At 40.6% G+C, this 18,925-nt stretch overlaps 1 protein-coding gene across 5 annotated transcripts in view; it reads left to right on the forward strand.

Moving 5' to 3' along the window:
- Nucleotides 1–18,925, forward strand: part of LOC126106578 (CWF19-like protein 2) — a 217,646-nt gene that overhangs the window by 76,652 nt on the left and 122,069 nt on the right. The window lies entirely within an intron of this gene.

Below are 18,925 nucleotides of genomic sequence, written 5' to 3' on the forward strand. Positions count from 1 at the left end.
AGAGAGAGAGAGAGAGAGAGAGAGAGAGAGAGAGAGGGAGAGAGAGAGAGAGCAAATTAAAGCTGTACAGCTCAGCATAAGTAGCTGTAAATTACTGACACTACATTGCCTATGGGACACAGCCAAGCAGTCACTTGCCACTTCATGTATGTGCTCGGTTTCCACAGTGTGTGAAGTGAAATCTGCTATACCCTCTGTATGTTCCTTCCATCTTTCAGGTTTAATTTCTTTGCATTGTACTGGCATGTCATCTGAGCTCTTGATATTTATACAGCTGCTTGTCTCGTTCATTTTCCTTTAGGTGATGCCTGTTGTTCCCCTATTTATATATGCATCTACAACCTTTCATTTGCCCTCTAGCTGTTCCTGCTTAGCCATTTTGTTCTTTCTTTCATCTCATTTTTTAGGCATCTGTATTCCCTTTTGCATGCTTCATTTGCTTTTGTATATATATTTTCCCATTTAGTCAGTTAAATTCAGTATCTTTTGTGTTATCCAGGAATTTCTACTGGCCCTTATTGTCATACATATGTGATCCTATGCTGCCTTCACTATTCCATCTCTCATAGTCAGTCATTTGTCTGCTGTTTTATTATCTTCCCTGTTCAGTCAATTTTGCGTGATACACCCATTGAAACCCTCAAACACCTCTGGTTCCTTTCATTTATCCAGGTCCCATCTGCTTAATTTCATATCTTTTTGCAATTTCTTTAGTTTTAATTTGTAGTTCATAACCAATAAATTATGGCTGGAGTTCACATCTTCCCCTGGACATTTCTTTCAGTTTAATATCTGGTTTTGATGTCTTTTTTATTGCCATTTTATAATCGGCCTGAAGGCTTTCAATGTCTCCAGGTCTCTAGCACCTACACAACCTCCTTCAATTAATCTTAAACTGATTAAATTTTGCTCTGTGCAAAATTCTACTCGGTGGCTTCCTCTTTCATTTCTTTCCACCAGTCCGTGTCTTCTTCCTATCTTTGTTTCTCTTCCTTTTTCCACTTCAAAATTCCAGTCACCCATCACAAATTTTTGTTCTCTTCTACTATCTGAATAATCTTCTTTATGTCATCATACATTCTTTCAATCTCTTCACCATCTACGGAGTTAGTTGGTGTATAAACTTGTACCATTGTGGTTGGTGGTGGGTGTTGGCTTCATGTCTATTTTGGATATGAAAATGTGTTCACTATGCTGTTTATGGTAGCTTATGCATATTCTTATGCTCTTATTCATTATTAGACCTACTCTGTAACCCCTATTTGGTTTTGTTGATGATCCTTTACTGTCTCAACCACAAGTCACATTCTTTCTGCCACCGCACTTCACTAATTCCTACTGTATCTAACTTCAACATATCCATTTCCATTTTTAAATTGTCTGGCCTTCCCGGACAAATTAAGTGACCTAATATTCCACACACTGACCTGTAGAATGCGAGTTTTGTTTTTTCTGTTGACGATAACCTCCTGAGTAGTCTGCACCCGGAAATCTGAATTGCTTACTATTTTACCTCTGGAATATTTTAACCAAGAGGTTGCCATCATTATTAAGCCATACAGTATAAATGCATTTTTTGTTGCAAAAAAATAACGGCTCTGCTTTCCACTCATTTTCGCCCGTCTGCAGCACTAACACAATGAGGCCATGTTAACTGATGTTACAAGGCCAGATTAGTCAGTTATCCAGACAGTTGCTCCTGCAACTACAGAAGAGAGTGCTTTCTCTCTCTCCGGGAACTGGCCGGAATGACCAAAAGCCCTCTGCAAGTGTCAACAACTCCCTACCCGTATCAGAGGTGTGTTCTTTTATTCTGGTGGCTCGGGATGAGCCCTAAGTAGGAAGCACAAAGTATCTTATAAACTAAATAAGTATTTGAACAATTTCAATTGACATTCAAAGCTCATTTTCCCTTTGATTTAGTAGGTCAAAATCATTTCAGGGTCCCTCATAGATTGTAGATTCTGTTTGTGTGCAAATCACGTTTATAATATACTGGCCAACCACTCACAAAGATAAGCACATATTTTAATATGTTATTCTACAAGTAAAACTAAAGAAAAACGTTCATATAAACACACGTCCGCAAATGTTTAGGTATGCAGTTACGGATAATAAAAGATTTTGCCTGAAATTTAGCAACTTCGCTAATATGAAGCCACTGTAAAACTGTACGAGGTTAAAGTAAAGCACAATTTCCATTTATTTTGTTGTTATTGGTCTGGTGAATCTAATAAAACGCGTCCCAGGCATGTATCTGCAGTAGTTTTCCAGAACATCCAGAGAAGCAAAGATTATTATACAAGTAAATTTGTTTACTGTCCATTAAGAACATAGAAACGTCTGTGTCATTGTTGGCAACCATTAGTGAGTTGTTTCAGTCATTTCCTAACCTTGAAATAGTTTGTTTTCTGCATTTTCCGCCGGCCGGAGTGGCTGAGCGATTCCAGGCGCTTCAGTCTGGAACCTCGTGATCGCTACGGTCGCAGGTTCGAATCCTGCCTCGGGCATGGATGTGTGTGATGTCCTTAGGTTAGTTAGGTTTAAGTAGTTCTAAGTTCTAGGGGACTGATGACCTCAGATGTTAAGTTCCATAGTGCTCAGAGCCATTTGAACCATTTTTTTCTGCATTGTCCAGTGAAAGAACATCATAACAATAGTGTACTTAAGTGAAACCACATAGTAACTGTTGTAGTTTGTAGACTATTTATGAAATAGGGATGCCTTTCAAATTTACAACAGAGGAATACACTCATATGGTGTTTATTTATGGCTAATGTGATGGTAATGCTATGGCCACAGTTAACGAATATCGCATATGTTATCCAACTCAGAGGATTCCGATAACCAGTACGAGCGGTCGATACGTGAAGATGATGGTGAGGATATTATGGATGCTGTTCAACATAGCCCGGGTATGAGTACACAATGTATCTCTCGATGATTAGGCATTTCACAATGTAAGGTATGGAATACACTGAAGTACAATAATCTGTATCCCTACCATAAACAAAGAAAAGTGCATCATTTACATCTGGGAGATCCTGCCCTTCGCTTGGAGTTGTGCAACTGGTTCAATACTAATCGGCAGATACACAGATACATTTTGTTTAGTAATGAGGCACAGTTTACTCGAGATGGTATAAACAATTTACATAACAAGCACATATTGTCTGAAGCAAACTCACATGCAACAGTGCAACGCAATTTCCAGCAGTGATATAGCATAAATGTGTGATGTGGTATAATCAACATACACGTTACTAGTTTCCCAGGACATCTAACTGGCGAGACATAATTATAATTCCTTCAAGAAGAAATGCCCCACTTACTCGAAGATGTTCCACTTGCTACGTGGTTGCAAATGTATTTTCAATGTGACATTGCTAATCTGGATGTTCTGGAAAACTACTGCAGATACTCATCTGGGACATGTTTTATTAGATTCACCAGATCAATAACAACAAAATAAATTGAAATCATGCTTTACTTTAACCTTGTACAGGTTTGCAATGGCTTCATATTAACAAAGTTGCTAAATTTCAGGCAAAATCTTTTACTAGCCATAACTCAGTAATTAAACATTTGTGGACCTATTTTTATATGAACTTTTTTCGTTAGTTTTACTTGTGGAATAACATATTAAAATATTTGCATATCTTCCTGAATCACCCTGTATGTATTTATTCCAGTCTTCTATCAGTTCATCCATCCCCTCCCTCTTTCCATCTTCTCCTCTCCCCCCCCCCCCCCCTCTCTCTCTCTCTCTCTCTCTCTCTCTCTCTCTCTCTCTCTCTCTCTCTCTCTCTCTCTGTCCACCTCCTCCACCCCACTGTCTGTCCATCTCCTCCTTTCCCCTTTCTATGGCCTTCTCTTCCTCTTCCCTTTGTCTGCCAGTTTCCTTCTCCCCATTTCTCTGTCCAGCTCACCATCCCTCTCTTTCTGTCTCTCCCATCTCTTCCTCTTTCACATCTCTGTCCATCTGCTCCTCCCCTTCTAGCCATCTGCTCCTCCCCCCTCTGTCCATCTCCTCCTTTCCACCACTATCCATCTCTTCCTCTCCCTCTATCCATTTTCTCTTCCCCCCCCCCCTCTCTCTCTCTCTGTCATCTCCAACTCCGTACCATCTGTCCATTCCTCCTTCCCCCTTTCACCTCCACATTATCACCCCTACGCCAATAGGTGTTTGCTGGTTCTTACCCCGACAATATTTCTTTCCAGATAGTAAGTAGTGTGTGTATCAAGCTTAGTTGAAATCCATCTCTATAGGTTTAGGAGGAGCTTTTCACCTGTGGCTTTGCCCGTGTGCGTTCATGTCACATATATTTCACACATATTTGTACATGTATTTCACCTGTCTCTAGCATTTTCACGCAGCTCGAAGTTTATAATGTCATACCTCCAAAACTGTATGTGATTAATTTTGCAAGTATACCCAGTGGTATATGTACTTACTATCTGGCTAATGTGCTGCATATAGATATAGTAGTAAAGAAGTAATAAATTAAAAGGTCATGCCTGATGTGGCAGTTTTACTGCACAAATAGCTAAAATGCATTAAGCGATAAACTTTTTCCTTCCATCATTTTGTGGTGTGTGTCATCGAGAAGAAGTATCTAAAAGGCTTGAAATTATGTATAAAGTTGGTTGCAAGTTACTGAGTGGTCTCACTTTCAGATACTGGATGACTGTAATCTGGCTGTTTATACATTTGGAGCTACCCTTCCTCTTTAACCTTCACCTCCACCTCTTTGATAGGTAGGTCATTCTTACCCTCATAGGTGGTTCTTTCCAGACAGTAACTTATATATATTCAGGGTGTATACGAACCGAGACAACCGGGAGATCCAGGAAAAACCCGGGAATTTTTTCATCCTGGAGAAAACCGGGAAAAACCCGGGAATTTCTTAGAATTCCGGGACTGTTTCATTGTTTTAGTTTTCAGTTTTTCAGTTAAATTTTTGTGATTTTGACTGATAAGAACCAATTCTCCAACAAAGGATATTACTGTATCCCGCATCTGCAGGATAATACTGCAGCAACAAAACATTAACAAGAGGAAGAAAAACAAAAATAAAACTAAAGTCGCAAAGGAAATCCGCCATATACAACAAAACATAGTGCTCATACAAGCGTCTGCCAACAGCAAAGTGTGTCAAAGGCTTTAGAAAGACTATGCAATGATTCATAACGACAAGTTGTCACCGATGAGTGTGATGTGACAGCTGTTGACGTTAGATTCGTTTGAGCAGTTGCGGGTGGGCTCTTGTGCATGCGCAGTTGAGTCGCGTAGTACCTTCTCCTGCTTCTGGCTACGGATGTGTGGCTGGGTGCCACGATCTAGTATTGCCCCAGTTTGGAAATTTCGTAGATCCGGGGCTGATGCACAGAGCAGTCGGAGTTGTGGTGGGGAGGTGGGTGGTTTCCACGTGACCTGTGTTTACATTTAGTGATTTTGCTGTTTCCTCTTCATTTATTACTCTCACATCAAATGAAAACAAAACGGATTTCTGTGGCCAGGAGCTATCAAATGAATTAAAATACGTTCGCATAGTTACAGAAAGCTAAAATATGTTATTATTTTCAGGTTTTATTTCCACCTTTCTGACATTGTTGTCTAGTTTCAACTGTTCGCTACATTTCAAGTACACGTTTTCCATCTCGTAGCTCACCTGGAATTATGCCATAATAAAGAACCAAACATGAGATAATACAGTACAGATACTCAAGAAAATTTACATCAAAATCTGGACATATGAATATGAATATGAATATGAATATGAAATGGTTCACGAAATTCCGATGAACTTGAAGTGTCCTCTGGTGTCTTGTTTCTTTTGTGACATAGTGCAAGATCGTTTAATGTTTTACATGTACGAACATATGGGCTTCCTGTGTCATTGTAGCTGCGCAAGAGCAGTGGCGCCTGTTATCTGGTGCTCTCTGGCAACTGCTGAAATGAATCATTTTCTAACAGGTCACGAGAAAACATTGTGGATGGTGGTTTGAAAAGCATTACTTTCAAAGTAAATTTCCTTTTACAAAAGATGAACTATATGCGAGAATGTACGATGAATTTCTTAAATCACAGAGCGTTTAACTCTCAATTAAAAATCAACTATTTGAGGGCGACCATCTGGAAGAATTTCGAGCCCAGAAGATCAGACATTTACACCGTTATTAAAAATTTTACTGGCACATTAGTGTGATATATAAAGTGTAACATGTGCAAAAAAGATCAACATTATATGTCACAGCTTAGCTTCTCTTGCAGCTTACTAATCTTCGAGACTACAACTATATGTGAAACCTCTGTTTTTCTTATAGCAACACTGTGTAATTAATTTAAACCATCAACTTTTCTTATTTGTGTGTTCGCGCTACTTAAGAGTGATCTTGCTATTGGCTGACTACATCACGTGTCCTATGCTGTCATCAGCTGGCGAGATCACACGGCAGGAGCTATGACTGGCTTACAAAGGCGTGTCGCAATCTTGATTTCAATGCCTTGGAAAGTAACACGCGATGTTTGGTGGAATTTGAATTTATATCTTCGTAACATGAAAATATGCAGCGTACATGTTGTTGCTACACATCAAAGATCTTTCAAAAACGTGTCCTCCTCTCCCCGAGTTTTGTTTTATAAAGTGGCGGGAAGTTCTACGTCGGCGTATAAAACCATAAACATTCAAAAGACTGATAAGTTTTACAGTGCTGAGGAAAAGTATACTCTCATGTAACACGGAGAAAAATGTATTTTCACCCGGGAGAAAGTGTATTTTCAACCGAGAAATCCTGGAAAAATTTGGGAATTTTTTTTCCTTGTCCATTTATACACCCTGGTATACCAAGTTTGATTGAAATCAATCCAGTGGCTTAGGAGGAGATATGGAACGTAAATACATCCACTTTCATAATGTTTATGGATTGATTGAGCAGGTTGAACATGCAGATAGAAGGGCCAAAACTGAAAATCACCACAGAAAAATCAAAATAAAAGTTAAACAGAAAACTGTTGACTAGAATTTTTCTGTGGCAAAGTATCTCATAAGATACTGACACCTTTTTATTGATATTTTAATTAATCATTGTCAATTGGAACACTGTTGAATGGAACAAATAAATTACATATATCTATGAATTTCTGCTTTGTATGTCGATTGTGATACTTCATTTGCTTCAGAATGCTTTTCCAATAAAACACCAAAAAGAGGGGTAAGCAGTGCTCTCATATCAGGCTTTGCAGTATTATTTCGTGGTTGATATTACCACAAAACCTGTTGTATCACTGCAAGTAAGAGGTGGTTCTGACTTACAGTAAATGTCAGTAATGCCAGGGATAATTTTTGAAACCAAATATAAAAAGTTGAATTACATGAAGAAAGCTAATAAATAAAAAAATTGAATATGGGAAGAGACAGATAATTTCAAGTAATTTTATGTAGCAGCCAAAACTGTCTCTTACGTTACATCTAGAAGCAACTTTTACTTGTTCTGTTGAACAGAGGGCCGTCTTTCTGAAAAAGTCAACTAGGTATAGGTTCAGTGCTTTCAGTCAGTGTATGAAAAAAGCAGAGAATTCAATAGAATTACATTACTGCAAGCACGATGCACTTCCTCTACTTGCTATGACACATCACACTTTCACACATTCTCCACTCTTCTTTCTTAAACTCTGTATATTTGTTCAACCTATTGACAACATGAGCGAATAATGGTAGTACATTTGTGTACGACCATCATTCTCTGTTGAAACTTGACACGTACCACAATTCTTGAACTTGTAGGATTGTTTGGAGGAGCAAGGTAGCATATTATACTAACAATCCCCTCCATAGCAAGAGACTGTGTTACCCTGTTTTAGGACCTGTTCGCCACATTACATTGATTAGCAGAATGTTTGTGTTCCAATTTTCATATTTCAGTATTCAGTAACAATACTTTCATACCTAATATGGCGTGTTAATAAAAGTAATGAAACTAATAGTGTAGTGTTTGATTCGGCAACTTTGATGACGTCAGTCATGGAGGGGAGGCAGGTGAATAGGGTGATATGCCATCAATGCATATTGGACCACACTGTGCACTGATAGCCAAAACATAACGATCGTGGCCCACCGCAACAGTGGATGCCGCTTGATGACATTGCAGGCATGTGATGCAGTAACAAGAAGTCTGCGAGCAGAGCAGACATGGACAGGGGTCGCTCTAGCAAAGATATGGGCTGCAAATGGGAAAATCCGTTGAGATAAGTGACTTTGACAAAGGGCAAATTATTATTATGCAGAGCCTGTAAATGAGTATCTCTAAAATGAGGAAGCTGGTCAAATGTTCACATGCTACAGTTGTGAGCATCTACAGAAAGAGGTACAAGAACCACTAGGCACTAAATGGTTGGAGGTCCACGGCTCTTCACAGAATGTGGGGTTCAGAGGCTTGTCTGCTGTGTAAAATGGGGTAGACGGTGATCTGTGGCATCTCTGCCAAAAGAGTACAATGCTGGTGCACGCACAAGTGTTTCGGATCACAACGTTCATCGTTCATTGTCGAACGTGGAGCTCCACAGGAGACCACTCCTACGTGTTCACATGTTGACCCACAAACGTTGTCGCTTACAATTGCAGTGAGCACAGGACCATGGGGATTTGATCGTCGATCGCGGGGGATGTGTCAGCTGTTCGGGTGAATTGCATTTTTGCTGCACTAGGTTAACAGTCATCTCCACAAATGCTATCATCGAGGTGAACGGTGGCTCGAAATGTGCAGCGTGCCACGTACACGGCTTGGTGGGAGCAGTATTACGATATGGGAGACATTCTCCTGTGCTTGCAAGGGATCTGTGGCAGTAATTGAAGACACGCTGACAGCTGTGAATCACCTGCATCCCTTCATGCTTGATGTCTTCCCCAAAGGCAATGTCATCTTTCAGGAGTATAATTTTCCGTGTTTTGGAGCCAGAACTGTGATACAGTGGTTTGAGGAGCGTTATAGTGAACTCACATTGATGTCTCAGCAACCACTTAATGTAAGTTCTATGGAACCCATCGGGTCGCTATTGGGCTCATCATTGCATACACAAATCAGTGGCCAGTTATTTATGTGAATTACACGACCTGTGTGTAGCATCTAATGCCACATACCTCCATAAACCTACCAACAAACTGTCGGATCCCTGATATACAGACTCATCTACCAAATACGGACAAACGAGCTATCAAACATGTTTTGGCTCATCAGTGAAGTGTCACATTGGTTGTTTGTGAGTGACACGAATTTCGAGCAACTATGTGCGATTACATTTTGCTTTGGATTTCGACACAATGCAACAGAAATACTTGCAGAACTTCGGCTAGCTTTCAGAGATAGTGTTTTGTCAGTGACTTAGTATTTTGGTGGTTTAAGGCAGTTGCAGAAAGGAGACAGCCAACTGAAGATGAAATTTGCAGTGGTAGGCCTTCAGTTTCTAGAACTGAAGCAAATATCGGCAGAGGCCACTACCTAGTGTGTGATAGTCACCAGCTCACTTTCAGAATGTTTATGGCAGAGTTGAATCTGAATCACGCCACTGTTCATCAGATACTGACCAGTCAGTTGGGGGATGAGGAAAATCTGCTCAAAACCGGTGACAGAACATTGTGAGGAACAGATGCATTGACTTTTTTGAATCAGTTGAAAATTATCCTCAATTTCTGGAATGTGTCTTTAATGGCTGTGAGATATGGACGTTTAATTATGAGCTGCGAACCGAGCACCAGAGCATGGAAGGGCTCACTCATCTACATCTACACACATACTCTGCAAGCCACATTACAGTGTGTGGCAGAGAGCATCCTTTACCACAACCAGCTGTTTCATTTGCAGATAGAGCAAGGGAAAAATGACTATCTATATGCCTCCGTATGAGCCCTGATTTCTCGTGTCTTGTCTTCACGATCCCTACGCGAAATGTATGTCGGATGACGGGATTGTTCTACAGTCAGCTTCAAGTGCCAGTTCTCTATACTTCTCAGTAATGTTCTTTGAAATGAATGTCTTTTTCCCTCCAGGGATTCCCACTTGAGCTCCCGAAGTATATCCGTGACACGTGCGTGCTGATCGAACCTACTGGTAACAAATCTAGCAGCTTACCTCTGAATTGCTGTGATATCTTCTTTCAGTCCGACATGTTGCAGATCCCAAACACCCGAGCTGTTCAAGAATAGATCACTCTAGCGTCCTATATGCAGTCTCCTTTACAGATGAATGACTCTTTCCTAAAATTCACCCAATAAACTGAAGTTGACCATTCACCTTCCCTACCACAGTCTTCACAGGCTCATTCCACTTCATATCGCTTCACAACGTTACACCCAGATATTTAAACAATGTGACTGTGTCTAGCAGGACACTTCTGGTACCATAACCGAACTTTACGGGTTTGTTTTTCCTATTTATCTGCATTAAGGGGAGTTGGAACGCTCTATCCCGACAATGTTAAATTTAGTGATTTGGCTTCCCTGTATTTCAGGAACTACTATAGCCATTGACATGGAACTTGAACAGGACATTAAACTGTATGTTCTGGGTCTACTGAACTACAGTACACTTACAGAATGTGAGATTAAACTCTGAGAATCTGAGGCTGGAGGTGTACTGAATATTTACTAATTACAAGAGTTGTAGAGTCAATTAAATAAAGCAGCATTAGCGACTTCTGTAGCTGAAAACTACCCTAGAAAGCAAACTCACTCAAGACAAGAGATTGAAAAATATTCAAGTTCTTGCAACAAAAATATATAGCAGTACTAAAAACAGCTAAATAATAAACTACTCTTCAGTTCTGCTCAGAAGTAAGTTAGAAAAGCATTAAACTAAATTATGTAAACAAACTGTGTACAACCGATAAGCTGCTGCTTCTGCTGCTGTCTGCTCTGCTCCGATCTGAGGCTCTCCGGGGTCAGAAAGAGCAAGAATGGGCAAATCAGATATCGAATGCATTCTCTATGTGTTTTTGATAGCCAGGGAATCATTCATAAAGGTTTTGTGCCTCAGGGCCAAGTGGTTAATGAACACTTTTTACTAAGAAGTTCTTGAAAGCATGCAGAAAAGGGTTATGCATTATCATCATCATCATCATCATCATGATTTCCCTCCAGTGAGCTGGGTAGGAACTTTGTGAACAATAAGCCTCTATTGGTTTCTGTCGTGGTATAGCTTCTCCCTCTCCAGTACATCCCACGTTATTCCTCTCCTCTTGAGATCTTCCCTAACCTGACCTGTCCATCTCTTTCTAGGCCGCCCAATTGGTCTTCTTCCTGGTACCTCCATCTCCAAATACTGGCGTGGAGTTTGAGTCAGGCGCATTCGCTTCACGTGACCAATTCGCTTCAGTCTCAAAGCACTCATTCTCTCCTCTGTAGTCAATGTCACTGCGGGTCTCTCCTTACGTAATCATTCTTGACTCTGTCTCTCCTAATTTTTTGTAGAGCTGACCTAAAGAACTTCATTTCATATGCATGTATTTGACTCTCTTCTCTCTTATTTATGACACAGACCATGATTGGCAGAAGATAAATTTTATGCAGGGTCTGATTGGCTCTTTGAGGGACTTCCTTCTCCCAGATTAGATTTCGTACTTGGTGGAAGAACCTAGAGCCTTTTGTTATTCTGTTTAAGACTTCTAGATTGGAACTTCCGTCGCGTGATGTGATGCTACCCAGATAATTGAAGCTTTTCACACATTCGACCTTCTCCCCCTCCAGTATGATGTGATTAGGTGTGGGTGTCTTGCTCATCTTCATTGCCACTGTCTTCTTCCTACTCACAGTTAACTTTAATTTTTTAAATTTTGCTTTCCAGTAATCTATCTCCTCTGAACCTCCATTTCCATCTGTCCCCAAATGGCGATGTCATCAGCAAAAACAAAAGCTTTGAGATATTCACTTTCTTCTTCCTTGATTTCTTTCATGATTGTGTCCGTAGGTGTAATGAAGAGTAAAGCAGAGAGCGAACTGCCTTGCTGAACACCTCTCTTTGTCTTAAACCATCCTGATCCTCCACCTCCTACTTGTACACTGCTCTCACAACCATTGTACAGCATCTGGACTTTTTTAATTAATGAGTCAGGAACATTATGTTTTCTCAAGCATTCCCATATTTTATCTCTTAGTACACTGTCATATGCTGTTTCCAAATCCACGAATACTACTATCAAGTCCTTTCCTTTTTCCCAATATTTCTCCATTAACTGACGAAGGGAGAAAATGAGATCTATTGTTCCCCTATTACTTCTGAACCCGTGCCGTTGTTCCTCTAATTGGTGTTCTAGAATTTTCTGCAATCTTTTTCCTATGACCTTTTCTATTATCTTAAGGCAGTGTGATAACAGTGCGATTCCTTTCTACTACCTTTCTTGAACAATGGTATTATAATTCATGCATGTCAGACAAATATCAAAAACAATTGGCTGTTGTGTCATGACACTGCTCCTTGCCACACAGCAATTTCAGTAAACTGTTTTTGGCCATTAAGAACATTCCTGCGGTTCCTTTGCCTTTTAGTTTGCTCTGCTTGAATCCTTGTGACCTTTCAGTCTTTCTGACATTAAAAACACACCTGAAGGGGCTTCACTTTAGGGAGCTGGACAACATTCCAATGGCTGTAACTGACTAGTTGAGGTGTGTTCCAGTATCTTGAGTTCTAGCAGTGCTGTGAGGTTTGGAAGAACCACCTCCAGCACTGTATGGCTTCCCAAGGCAAGTTCTTTGGTGGGAAAATTTTCAGTTGTAATGAGATTGCGATAAAACAGATTAAAAATGAGTCATATTACTTTATTTACACACTTCATTGGTCTCCAGTTCTGGTTTTCAAATGCCCATCATTCTTCACCTTTTCAGATTTGGGCAGTTGTATGTAAGCTTTCGATGGTCACACCTCTGTTGCAAGAGTGTCTGAATGTAGATGTAATCATTTATCAGCTGAAGTGATAAATAATCTGTCCCCTTTCCTAGAGCTTTTACCATGTAATGTCCACCTTATTGTTATTATTTGTCATTGTCATTTTTCATTTACCATTGTGTGTCACCTGGCCAGGTTGGGACATTCTTGATACTACTCCACTTTCCCCAGCCTTTCCACCATTCTTATTCTATTATTGTTGTGTTCCAGTCCAGATTCCTTGTTCTTAAAGTGGTCTTGATTGCATCAATCCATATTGATCTGGGTGTCTCAGTTGCCCTCAGATTTGGCCTCCATCATTCAATTTGGAATTCTTATGTATCCCATTCTCTTTACATGTCCATATCATTTTAAACTACTCTTCTCAGTTGTATCATTCAACTTTTCTACTCCAGTTTACTGTGTAACATTTTCATTCCTCATTCTGTACCACCTTGTTGTCCGCCCCAGTAGCTGAGTGGTCAGCGTGACGGATTGCCGTCCTCCGGGCCCGGGTTCGATTCCCGGCTGGGTCGGAGATTTTCTCCGCTCAGGGACTGGGTGTTGTGTTGTGTTCATCATCATTTCATCCCCATCCGGCGTGCAGGTCGCCCAATGTGGCGCCGAATGTAATAAGACCTGCGCCAAGGCGGCCGGACCTGCCCCGCGAGGGGCCTCCCGGCCAATGACGCCAAACGCTCATCATCATCACCACCTTGTTTTCCCAAAAAAACTTACTTCTCGTCATTGACCGGATCTCCAATGCATAGTATGTCAATATGGGTATAAAATAAATCTTGTACGGCACTTCCTAACACTTTATATTAAATTCTGTGAAATAAACAAATGAAACAATAAAACACAACTACATGAATGATAGTAATGAAATTCACCAAGGAATGCCGAACTCACTCTGTAACTAATCGGTCGCAAGAAATTATAACCACCATGCAGTTACGTAGCTGTTCTTATGTTCCGCAGCTAATGTCCTACCGTATTATTTGGAGCTAGTAGGTGAACACACCAGTTGCAGTGAGAGCTAGTCAGGCCCGGTATGTGCTCTTATAGCCAAGCAGTTAAACTTTTGTATCATCTGCATTTTCATTTGTATAGTCACATATTTGTCAAATTAATTTTGTATTAAAAAGATAGTTGAAATTTTAAAATGAACTGTTTTTCAACCTTCATCAGTAATAGTAAAGAGAAGCATCATTTCATAAGGGACTGAGACAGAGTTGTAACCCATCCCTGATGCTGTTCAATCTGTAAGTTGAGCAAGCATTAATGGAAACCAAGGAAAAGCGATTAAAGATCAGGGAGAAGAAATAAAAATTTGGGGTTTGGTGATGACATTGTACTTCTGTAAGAGACAGCAACGGACTTGAAAGGAAGTTGAACAGAATGGATAGCACCTTGAAAAGAGGTTGTAAGATGAACACCAACAAAAGTAAAACAAGGATTAAGGATGTAATCAAATTAAATCAAGCAATGTTGAGGGAATTAGATTGGGAAATGAGACACTAAAAGCAGTAAATGAAAGCAGTAGATAAGTCCTGTTGTTTGGGCAGCAAAATAACAGATTGTGGCCAAAGTAGAGACAATGCTACAGCTAGAAAATCATTTCTGAAAAAGACAATATTATGAAAATGATACATTGCTTCTCACCATATAATGGAGATGTTGTGTAGCAGACAGGCACAACAAAAAGAATGCTAAATGAGTAAGCTTTCAGCAAGACAGCAGACACACACACATTCATGCAAACGCAATTCAGACACACGTGACCACTATCTCTGGCTGCCGAGGCCAGACTCGGCAGCCAGTGACAAAGCTCACGTGTTCGTGAGTTGTGTTTCCGTGAATGTGTGTGTGTATGTCATCTAATTCAGAAAAAGCCTTCTGGCCAAAGCTTGCTTGTTTAGCAGTCTTTTTGTTGTGCCTGTCTGTTACTCAACATCTCCAATAAACTGTGGCAAGCAATCTGTCCTTTGTCATTACTTCAATCTGGATTTTTAATTGTTAGATTTCTGAAAAAGAGGAATTCATTAATACCTCATTTAAATTTAGGTGTTAGGAAATGTTTTGTGAAGGCACTTGTCTGGAGTGTATCCTTGTAGAGAAATGAAATGCCTATGCTAAACATTTTAGACTAGGAGACAATAAAAGCTTTTGAAATGGGACGCTACAGAAAAATGTTGAAGATCAGGCAATGAGTGAGTAGGTGCTGAATCAAATTGTGGATAAAAGAAATTTATGGAACAATTTGACTAAAAGAATGGATCAATTGATAGCACACATCCTCAGGCATAAAAGAGTTATCAGTTTGGTAAAGGAAAAAAGGGGAAAAAATCACCTACAGCCCACATTTCAAGAATACACATTACATACCAGTTGCACTTTGCATTCATTATGTTTCCCTGCTTTCAGATATAGTGGCAACTCATACTAATCTGATATGTTATTCTTTCATGTTACAGCATGATTCTCCTTTGCAAAAGTTCCTCTTCCTTATTTTGCAACACACCTGTGTTGTATAATACATTTTTATTTTATTTTATTTTATTTTTTATAGTCTACACATCTTGAGGGCAGGATGGCAACCTGTAGAATATTTATCGCTGTGTCTGAGCAGATGTTTCCCCTCCATATGTCACCACGAATGCCATCAAATGCTGACGATATGCGTTATCCCTCAATACGACCCTCCCTATGTGTGATAAAGTACAACAAGCACTCAATATCTGAATAAAAATATAAATATTTTTATTAAAAATATTATTTTGTCCTGTTGCTTTCATGTACATTACTTTCTTTGTATCATTCATCAATTAGGAACTCCCCTGGGGTTGTATTTATCAATATAAGAGCTTAGCACAGGATTCATTAGTGTGAAGAGCTGTACCACACCAGTCTTGTGTAAAGTAATTCTGTTACCAAAAAGTTTAATAGGTAACAAAACAAAAAAAGTTGCAAATGAACTTACATCTTTTACCTACTTTTCTACATAGTCACCAATGTTCTCAACACAATTCTCCCGTCGTAGAACCAGTTTCAGTATGCTCTGTTTGTAGAAGTCAGTTTTGTTGAAGTATAACCATCTTTGTACTGAAACTTGCAGACAGATTAAAACTGTGTGCTGAACCGAGACTCAAACTCGGGACCTTTGCTTTTCGCGGGCAAGTGCTCTACCGACTGAGCTACCCAATCCTAACAGCTTCAATTCTGCCAGTGCCTCATCTCCTACCTTCCACACTTTCGCAGAAGAGCTTCTGTGGAATTTGGAAGGTAGGAGATGAGGTACTTGCAGAATTGAAGCAGTGAGGACGGGTCGTGAGTCGTACTTGAGTAGCTCAGTCGGTAGAGCACTTGCCCGTGAAAGGCAAAGGTCCTGAGTTCGAGTCTCGGTGTGGCACACAGTTTTAATCTGCCAGGAAGTTTCATATCAGCCCACACTCTGCTGCAGAGTGAAAATCTCACTCTGGCATCTGTGTACTGCAGATTTCACTTGTGCACCTGTCGCAAAGCATTTGCCAGCCAAGAGTTTCTTCTTGGAACCAAACAGATGAAAGTCCAAAGGTGCAAGTTCCAGACTCTATGGTGGATAGTGGAGCATGTCCCATCTAAATTTGGCAATTTTCTGAAGAACAGAAGCACCAGCATGGGAGTGAGCATTGTCATGAACGAGTTTGACACCATCAGCATTAATGTTGTGGTGTCTGTCATGAAGGACATGACACAATTTAACCAAAGTTTTAATGTAGGCTGCAGAATTCACAGTAGTCTCATGCTCAGCAAAGTCCACCAGTAACGTACTATGCATATCGCAGAACACTGTCACAAGTAGTTTCCTAGCAGACTGAGTCACTTTGAATTTTTTTTTGTACTGGAGAACCAGCATGTTTCCTCTCCATAGAGGCCTGTTTGGTTTCAGATGTGTACTGTTATGCCCACAACTCATCACTACTGATGATTCTGTACAGAAGATGATGCCCTTTGTGGTCAATGCATTAAGTGATCCCAGCTTGTCATAATTTGTTGTCCCTTGTTCTTGTCTGTCAGGTTCTTAGGCATCCAGAGAGCAGTAATGTTATGAAATTCCAATGTGTCGTGAACAGTATCTTACACTGCACTGCAGGAAATGTTGAATTGCTGTGATAAGGTTCACCATGCTGCTCGTTCAAAATTGCTGCCTCAATGGCTCCGACATTCTGCAGGCCCACAAATATCGAACTGCATTTCACTGTTCTTCACAAATTGATGACAGTAACATGCATTCCAATTTTGTTTTGTAGTTCAGGCTTCTCTTACTAGGGCTGCACATGAAAACAAAATACCCTACGTTGTGCAATCTTCTCTCTATATTGCTGTGAAATTGCAACATTCCAGTTGCAGTAGAAGAGGAGGAAAAAATTATTGTGTGTTACTTTCTGATCATCCCTCGTACAAAAGCAGTACGACCTTTTGTACCTAATTTCCTTCAACATAAATGTATAATCGTTGCAGGAAAGATAGTCTTTCAACCTCTTCACTGAAGAAAGAGAGAAGTGCTTGGTGGACCCCTCGTGTTTGCACTGCTCAGCCATCTAGATTTGGTTTTACATGATGGTCCTGAGTCACTCCAGGCAAATGCCAGGATGGTTCCTTTGAAAAACGCACAATCAATTTCCTTCCCCAGCTTTTCATATTTCAAGCTTGTGCTCCATCTCTGATGACAGCTTTGGCATGTTAAACTCCTTTCCTTAAGGCAGAAGTTTTGCACACCCAAAGCAACCTTCAGTGATATTAAGGTATAGATGTCATAGGGCGGTCAGTCAGCAGTGCAGAGGGTGGTACAGTGTGTTCATCACAAACTGAGGCTCCCCTGCAGAAATGGACTGTTGTGATCAAATTGCCAGTGTTACATTTGTGATGGACAGTGCCGATGGACATATCACAGCAGTTTGATGCTTTAACCCTTTTGCTGCTACAAATGTGCTCTCTGCATTCAGTCCTGAACATGGCTTTTTTGTGGCTTTACTGCTCGCCAATGATGATACCTGTACTGAGAAACAGTTTTCCAGCTGCTATGAAATACTTATCATCCAATTTTAAGAAAACTATTTGCTCAAAAAAATTTGATTTTTGCAATCTTACAGTCTGATATCTTCACTCAGTAAAGGACTGATTTTCTTTTCACTATTCATTATAGTTATTCTGCTGCATCAAATTTAGTTAAGCATTGTGCATTTTTTTAAATAGTTTGCAGAGGTAAAACACATTGGATATCCTTTGCATGTGGTTGATTTTAGCTCATACATAGCAGTGTATGAAGTGTAAATAAGATATTTGATTTTATATTATTGATTTTATATCCAGTGGATGGTCATATGTGATGTGTCCATTTTCATCCCTGTGAATCGGGAATTACGTGGTCATAACAATTGTCATACTCCATGATTAGTTCAAGATATCCAAATGAGGGTTTTTGCAAATGATACAATGCAAAGAGGCATATACACTCCTGGAAATGGAAAAAAGAACACATTGACACCGGTGTGTCAGACCCACCATACTTGCTCCGGACACTGCGAGAGGGCTGTACAAGCAATGATCACACGCACGGCACAGCGGACACACCAGGAACCGCGGTGTTGGCCGTCGAATGGCGCTAGCTGCGCAGCATTTGTGCACCGCCGCCGTCAGTGTCAGCCAGTTTTCCGTGGCATATGGAGCTTCATCGCAGTCTTTAACACTGGTAGCATGCCGCGACAGCGTGGACGTGAACCGTATGTGCAGTTGACGGACTTTGAGCGAGGGCGTATAGTGGGCATGCGGGAGGCCGGGTGGACGTACCGCCGAATTGCTCAACACGTGGGGCGTGAGGTCTCCACAGTACATCGATGTTGTCGCCAGTGGTCGGCGGAAGGTGCACGTGCCCGTCGACCTGGGACCGGACCGCAGCGACGCACGGATGCATGCCAAGACCGTAGGATCCTACGCAGTGCCGTAGGGGACCGCACCGCCACTTCCC

Source organism: Schistocerca cancellata, chromosome 10 (genome assembly GCF_023864275.1).
Source record: "Schistocerca cancellata isolate TAMUIC-IGC-003103 chromosome 10, iqSchCanc2.1, whole genome shotgun sequence".
Lineage (NCBI taxonomy): Eukaryota > Metazoa > Arthropoda > Insecta > Orthoptera > Acrididae > Schistocerca > Schistocerca cancellata.